Source organism: Haemorhous mexicanus, chromosome 3, assembly GCF_027477595.1.
Source record: "Haemorhous mexicanus isolate bHaeMex1 chromosome 3, bHaeMex1.pri, whole genome shotgun sequence".
In the NCBI taxonomy this organism is placed as follows: Eukaryota; Metazoa; Chordata; class Aves; order Passeriformes; family Fringillidae; genus Haemorhous; species Haemorhous mexicanus.
The window spans coordinates 40100736-40108271 of record NC_082343.1 but is presented as its reverse complement, the minus strand read 5'-3'; the positions used below and the strand labels follow the sequence as shown (position 1 = coordinate 40108271).

General features: G+C 48.5%; 1 protein-coding gene across 2 annotated transcripts in view; it reads left to right on the top strand.

Moving 5' to 3' along the window:
* The first annotated feature begins 2153 nt into the window (after window positions 1–2153).
* AKT3 (AKT serine/threonine kinase 3) overlaps window positions 2154–7536 on the top strand; it is a 153017-nt gene continuing 147634 nt past the window's right edge. The window contains exon 1 of one of the 2 annotated variants that reach the window (XM_059841462.1): window positions 2154–2308. The gene's annotated coding sequence lies outside the window, so the exon portion shown is untranslated. Of the gene's footprint in view, window positions 2309–2346; window positions 2620–7536 lie in introns of those variants that run through there. The other variant, XM_059841461.1, reaches the window with a different exon arrangement.

The window sequence follows — 7536 nt, the reverse complement described above, 5'->3', positions numbered from 1 at the left end:
AAGGGGTTTTTTTCTTTAAAAAAGTATATAAATGTGCTTTTAGGCTTGATTTTTCCAAGGTGATTTGCACCAAGGGTCTATTTATAAATGTAAGCAAAGTTACTGTCATCATAACGGAAGTATTTCATAGCTGGCTTTTGAAGATTTGGAGGCATCAATTAGGGTGACCAACCATACACACATACTTTATTAATAAGAAATTTGCAGCTGTGAGTGGCAGGGATTAACACAGAGCAGGAACAACCTGAGTGATATCAAATACCAGGACTTTCTGTGGGCCTGGATTTCACACTCAGGGTTTGGCACCTGAACAGTTGATTGGCAGTCTATCAGCTACTGCCCATGCAGATTTCATGCTGCCTTAGGTTCTGAGCTCTTCGGAGGAATTGCAGCAAACAGAAGGCACGTTCCAAGAACTACACCTTCCGTTCTTCAGGAGCAGCATAGTAGCATAGATCAAAGGAGGCATTAGTGAATAAACACATTTTAATAATTGATACTATGGTTCTCTGTGAATATTGATGGTTAATAAGATGCTCACTTTAGTAAAGTGTTTCTGAGAAAGAGGAAGACAACAGTAAATTCTGGGAAAGGAAGTAATGCTTGGCAAGGTCCTTTTTAACTTATTTTTCTAAAAGATGCATAATCAAATATGGTATAAATTTTCTTTTTCTTCAGAGTTCGTGGGACAGAGAGCTTAGGTTGTAGCCTGGTAGCAAGAACAGTGCAGCAAACAAACTTCATAGTTCTAAGAGGAAACTCAGCATATTTATGAATGGGATTATTGGTGTGGTTGCTTGCCGCAGCAGGGAAAGGATTCAGTGCCCCCGGAGGCAAATTTCCAGTCCTGTGCCAACTCATATGATTATTTAGATTCTCAAAAAAATCTCTCTGAAGCCCTGTAGTGGTACAGAGAAAAGGAAGTCTGATAATTCAAAGAGCTGTAGAAGATGGGATATGAGAAGAAGGAAAACTTAGAAATTAAAGGTGAAGTTCATGCTAGAGAAACATTTTTCGGGTTTTTTTTTGATGTGATTTTGATGAACGCGCATTTTTTGCAAAAAAAAAATCAGCACTGATGAAACAGAGCAAATAGTTGCATTTCAAGCAATCCAAAATATCTATTTCTCCTCTGCAGTAACATGTTCTGACACAGGTCAGTGTGAACTGCGTGTATAAATAGATGCATTTCTAAAGAAATTTAATTTGTGCATATTACTGCAACCATAAACGCTAGAAGACATCTTTATGCACACTAAACTCCTGCAAGTACCCACGCAGAGCCGCTTAGCTGTGGAACAAAGCGTCGAGGGCACCGTAGCTCTGAACCTCAGGCACCGCTTAGGGTTGCAGGACCAGGCTCGGCGGCGGCGGCGGCTGCGGCAGGGCGCAGCAGGCCGGGCATCCCCGGCCTGCGCAGCCCAGAGGCAGCTCCGCCGAGCCGGGAGAGCTCAGCACCCCGCAGCGCGGCTGCTCTGCTGTCACCAGCTCCGCTCCGACAGTGCTGGTGGCAACGGGAAGAGTCAGGGGCTCGGGAGCGCCGGTGTACGCTCTCTCTAGGTGTTTATTTACCCGCCGGGATAAGGCGAAGCCTGCAGACAATTAAACAACACTGAGGCTGGCGCATCCACTAAACACTTCAACGAGGGATGAATTACGGCTTCCTGCGGCGTTACTGGTAGTTCTATTCCTGGAGGAGTTTGCAGAGCCAAGTGGACCACTCCGGGTACCAGGGCAAGCTCGGGGCAGGGGGGCTGTGTAACTGCAGAGTGCGAGAACAAAGGGAACTAACCCCGGGACACGCACACGGGGCTGGCGAGGGGCCGCGATGCCGAGAGAAAAGACCCCGGCGCGGCGCGCCGCAGCGCCGGCAAACGCCGCTGCCTGCATCCATCCATCCTCCCGCTCCCACCCGCGGCCCGGCGGCGGGACGGGACACGCCGCTCCGCTCGGCTCCCGCCCCTGCCTGCCAGCCGGGCGGGCGGGCTGCCTCGCCTCCCCCGTCCTCCCTCCTCCCTCCGCCGCTCCCTCCTCCTCCTCCTCCTCCTCCTCCCTGCCTGCCGCCCTCCCCCCCCACCCTCACCTCAGCCGCCCCCCTCTGTCTGGCTCCCCCCGCGCTGTCTGGCGGCCCCCCCGTCCCCGCCGCGCTTCTCGCGAGAGCCGGGGATGCCGCCGCCGCCGCCGCCACCGCCGCGGAGGGGGAGACACTCGGGGGGAGCCGGTGACGTCGGGAGTTTTCCTGAAAGTCAATAACGAGCCCGGCGGAGGCGGCGGGAGGAGCCGAGAGCGGGGCCCGGGCGGCTCCGGGGTGAGTGCGCCGGGGGGGAGCCGCCGCCGCCGCCGCCCTCCTGACCCCGCGCATCGATGTTGCGGCCGCGCTGCCCGCCCGGGCGCCTCCCTGCGTAGCGGGGCGCGCAGCTCCATGTAGCCGCCGCCGCCAGCGCCCTGGGGCCGGAGCCGCCTCCTCCCGCCCCCGCGGAGACACCGGCCGCCAGGGACCGCCGAGCCCGGCGGGGGGACAGGGGAGGAGGCAGCGGCGCCCTCCCTCCCCTTCTCCCCCCGAAGCCGCCGCCGCCCTCGGGCTCCGCAGCAGCGCCCGCGGCGCCGCCGCCTCTGCAGGTACGGGGCGGGAGGGGCCGGGCGGCGGCGGGCGGGGGCGCTCGGGCGGCGGCGGGGGCGCTCGGGGAGGGGATGCGGGGCGGCGGCGTGGCGGGGCCGGGGCGGTGGGGAGCGCGGGGCGGGGGCGCCCGTGGCCTAGCGCCGGCGGCGGGGCGGGAGCGAGGCGGAGGGGCGGGGGTCGCCCCGCCGGGGTGCGGTGCCGGGGTGGGGAAGGGCGGGGCGGGGGCGTTTCGGCGGGGAGAGTTATGTAACGGGGGAGGGGGGGCGGCAGGGGCAGGGCAGGGCGTGCGCCCCCGGGGGCGCTGGATGCTCGGGGCCGGCGGTTCCCACGCGGCGGCGGCCCCTCCCCGCCTCCCCTCCCCGCGTCCGTGCGGCGGGCGCCGGTGCCGGGACCAGCGCGGGATTTTATCCGCTGGGAACTTCTGTGCGTGTGCGCGAGCGTGCCCGGGTGTGCGCGCGTGTGTGCCCGCGCAGCCCCCGCGCTAAGAATAACTCCGCGCCCCGCGGGCCGCCGGCGGCAGCGCCTCGCACAAGGGATGGGGATGATGATGATGATGATGATGATGATGCTGCCGCCGCCGGCTCTGGCTGCAAGTAAACAAACCGGCCCCCCCGCCCGCCCCCGCCCGCCCCCGCCCGCCCCGGCCATCATGGAGGCCGCGGCCCACATGCAAAAGTTGATGCGCAGCCGGCTGCCCCGGGTGACCGGCGGCGGCCCCGGGCCGGGCCTGCGGCGGGGTCTGCCCGGGCCGGGTCCCGGCAGGTGCTGCCGCGGGGCGGGGCAGGCCGGGCGTGCCCGGGCGGGAACCCCCCGTGCCCGGCACGGTGCGAGCGGCGGGGGGCTCTGCTTGCCGGGGGGTCAGCGCGGCGCCCCTCGGCAGCGAGCTCGCAGCGCTATATATTGTAGTTTAAATGCAAATGATCGTGATGTAACGAGCACTACCGGGCTTATAGGCTGCGGGGTTGCTTTGTATGGGCTTCTTGGTTTACTTCTGGATGGGAGTCCAAGAGGAGTGAAATAGCCAGGACTGTTTCACGTTGTCCCATGATACATTGATTAAATGTTAAAAAAAAAGAGAAATCTTATTTTCCTGCGGGTGGAAAGGATAAACAATTTAATCTCTCTTGACCTTTATTCTAGTTTTGCTTTTTTCTCTGATGTACTTATTAGTTGAATGGCTCCTTATATATATCTACATCATCTCATAAATTTTATGGAAACGTGTCCCAGTTTCCATTTAAGGGTTTTATTACAAAAATTATGATGTGTCTGATACCTGCACTGCCAACTTTTTTCAGTACTGAAGACACATAGAGCTAATGTTTGTTTAGGTCTTGCTAAAACTTTCCTAAACATGGTTCCCTGCATTTTGCACATAGAGGGCTTTAGTTATCAAGGCAAGAAGCATGCAGATAAGTAGACCTTAACTTATGACAGGTAATATTTTAAGCATGATCTCCTGTTTGTGCCGGCTGATCTACAGGCAAGATCTGCTTGTTTACAGGAATATGGAAAGAGAGTACATGAGGTAGAGAAGGAAGCTTATTTTGGCTTTTTAAATAAGTATACTGCTTAAGTTTGTAGGACTGGTTGGTTTTGATGTTTTGATTTTTTTTTTTTTTTTAAATTTTGGTAGGAGCCTATAAGTGAACCCCAATGTCTTTAATTGGATTGGATTACTAATTATAGTCCATGTGGATATATTTTGGTTGGATGCAACTAGTAAGTCAAGTTCAAATAAGGGCCAAAGAGAAACTTCAGAGATAAGATGTCTCTGTTCCCTAGAAGGCTATGTGTATTGTTTGACTAACTCATTTTTTTTTTTTTTTTTAGTCTAATGTGACTGCGTGGTGTGTGTGTAAACACAGATATTACCAAGACTGTTTTGTTTTAGACAGTTTATTCTGTGCTGCATCGCTCTAACTAGGTTTGAATGGATCCAGTAATCTCCTTAGTTTCATAAATAGGTTCACAGGTAGTATTTCAGCATTGTACTCCCTCATGTGTTCTGCATTTTGGGGGCAGATTATGTGTTTTTGAGCAAAATGCTGCTTTTCTAGGGGAAATAGGTGAGAATTCAGACAGGTACTAGTTTTAACTTTGCCCCAGTTGAAATAGATACAGGTATAAGGATTGGGTAGCATTGTTATGTACTAGAAATTGTTGACTGTTTGATATTGGAACAAATGCTTTGTGAAAGGGAATACACTCTGATGTGGATTTTTAAAGTTTGACTCAAAACCACTTACTAGGGCTTTGCAGTTGTTCGTAATCCAAGCTTCTGTTTGCAAGACACTGACCAGAAACTGTATCTTGACTTCCCACTGCATTTTGCAACAGCATATATCTGAAGTTTCTATTATAACAAAAAGATCCTTCAGACGACTTGGAATTTGCCTCACACCTAGTGATTGTGTGCTCTTTCACTTTCTGGGTGCATGTTTTCCCAGTTTAAAGAGAGCTACTGAATAACAATTTCTATGCCCAAGAAGTATTATTTGCTAAATAACTTTGAAATACTCAATTGTTTTCGAAATTATGAACCATTACTAAAGTGGATTGTGTTGAAATGAATTTGAAGTTTCTGTGCTGTTCTGAGTGTGAAGATGATATAGTTTCTTGTAACTGTGTGCTTCCAGTTTCATTTTGTGCTGTTAATGCAACAGGTGATGTGGACTTGGCAACATGGTGGCCTAGCTTTCCTTCAGTTTTGAAACAGAGACCCAATATTCTTTGGCAGCTTTCATGGCTTGGGCATGCTACTTACTTTAGTCCACGCTGGAGAGTGAAAGAGCGTGGACGTACACTGACTGAAGACTTCATGTGCCATACTTTCATTTTGACATGGATAGTGCATAGTGCATAGGGAATTGATGTCCTGAAAGTAACACAATTGTGTGAAATTGTGTGAAAGTAACACACCATGCTATAACTGCGTGTTTTGTGGGGGGTTTGGTCGTGTATATAACAAAAGTCTTCCGTTCGCTTATTCCCAACTAATAAAATAAACATTCTGTTCAAAATGTGCAATACTCCCCTTGTGAACTACAGTAGCAATTAAAAAAGAGGGAATTGAATGTGTGCATCTATGAACTTTGTATAAGTTAAAAGGTTGCTTTTATTTTCAGTATGAACTTTAGAACCTGCTTCTTTTTGAAGTACTGTCTTTTATAAGAACAGATTGTCAACCTAAGTGCCCTTTCAAATTATTTTAGGGTATTAGATCAATTTGTGCCATCTAGGATTGCCATTCTGTTAGGATAGGCCCAGTAAGAATACCATGGAAGAGGCAGGGGCTGCTTTCTAGCACAACTTGTAGCTCAGGAAGTTTTGCATTGCTTGTGAGGAAAGGTGTGGTTTCAGTGAGAAACTTGCTTGCCGACCAATGTGTTTTCTTTTTGCTGTGCGGAAGAGACTTCCCCAGGATCACAGGGTCTTCTTGGTAAATAAATGTGTTGCACAAGTTACTCTTCTTGGCAACAAGTTGCTGTGGTATAGAAAAGATTACTTTCTAAAGATAAGTTACACAATAGCTGGAAAAGCTGATTCAAGCTGTTTAAAAATTAATGTTAAAGACTGAGAAACAACAACAAAAAACCCCAAAAGAAACACCATAAGCCCCCCAAAATCCCAACCCAACCCTAAAACCTACCAGCAAATACTAAAACATTGAATGTGAAAGTTAACTTTTTGTTTTTTTCTCTTAGCATAAAAATTAAGCTTTAAAGTTTTAGCTTATACATTCATTATGGGTAATTGTATGAACAACATGCTGGACTCCCTGTAAGAGTTTATAAGTGAAACGTATTTAGGCAAATCACTACTATGTACTAACAGAAAAACTGCAAAAAAATTCCAAGGGTATAGCAGGTGATTATTTGGTATTTTATCCTTGTTCCATGACTCTAGATCAATAAGTATGGGCATTTATGATGCATGCCAAGAATTTAAAACAGATTGTTTTTTCCTTTATTATGTAAAGATGTTGTTCAGGTGTACTTGCAAGAAATAACAAAGTTAATACTTCCAAAAAATTCCCCAAGATTTGATAACATTAAATATTACAGTCAAGGAGAGTAAGCATATATGGCTTTTGTATGTGAAGGTGCTTACTTTTGCTCAATTTAAATGTTTCTTTGATTTTTGATACTGTTTGTGTCTACACTTATTATGCCTAGGATAAATAATATATGTTGAAGCCATCTTGACCAATCTTCTTCTTCCACATATTTCTATGTGAGTGTCTAAGTGTGAGTCATACTAATCAAAAATAGCATTTAGAACACATTGTTGCCCTGTGATTTTTTTTTTCCCTCTGTAATATCCTGACTAAATAACAGTAGTGATTTTAAAATTCTCTTTAAGAATGCAACTGGGACCTCAATATTTCGTGTACATGTCTGAATGACTTGACAGCATGGTTTGCCAAACTTCCCTGCATTGTCCACGTGACAAAGTTGTTAGAATGTCTCCTATAGCAGGAGCAGACCCTGCTTCAGCTTTAAATCAATGAAGATCTTCCCACTGCCTTTTTGTAGGTGTGGAATGTCAGTGCCCAACAGTCAACAGCTTCTTGTACAGCTGGTTTAACACCACAGAATTAATGCAGTGCTTGTTGGTTGAGTCTCAGTAATCCTGCAAAAAGTTTCTACCAACACACATTTATTTTTTCCCCGAAGTATTCATTGTGTTTCTTGAGATATGTAATAGTTGCAGCTTGCCTCATGAGCTTTTATTGAAATTATTATATCCTTCTCTAAATGTGTTGATACACTTTGAGACAGAGAATTAAGGTTGTACCTCTGAGTTTCATGTAACATTTTCATTTAACATTTGCCAAAGACCTTCAGCTAGTTAGCTCTGCAGTTCTCTGTGTAAGTTAGGGTTGTAGAGAACTCCTTCTGTCCTTAGGAAAT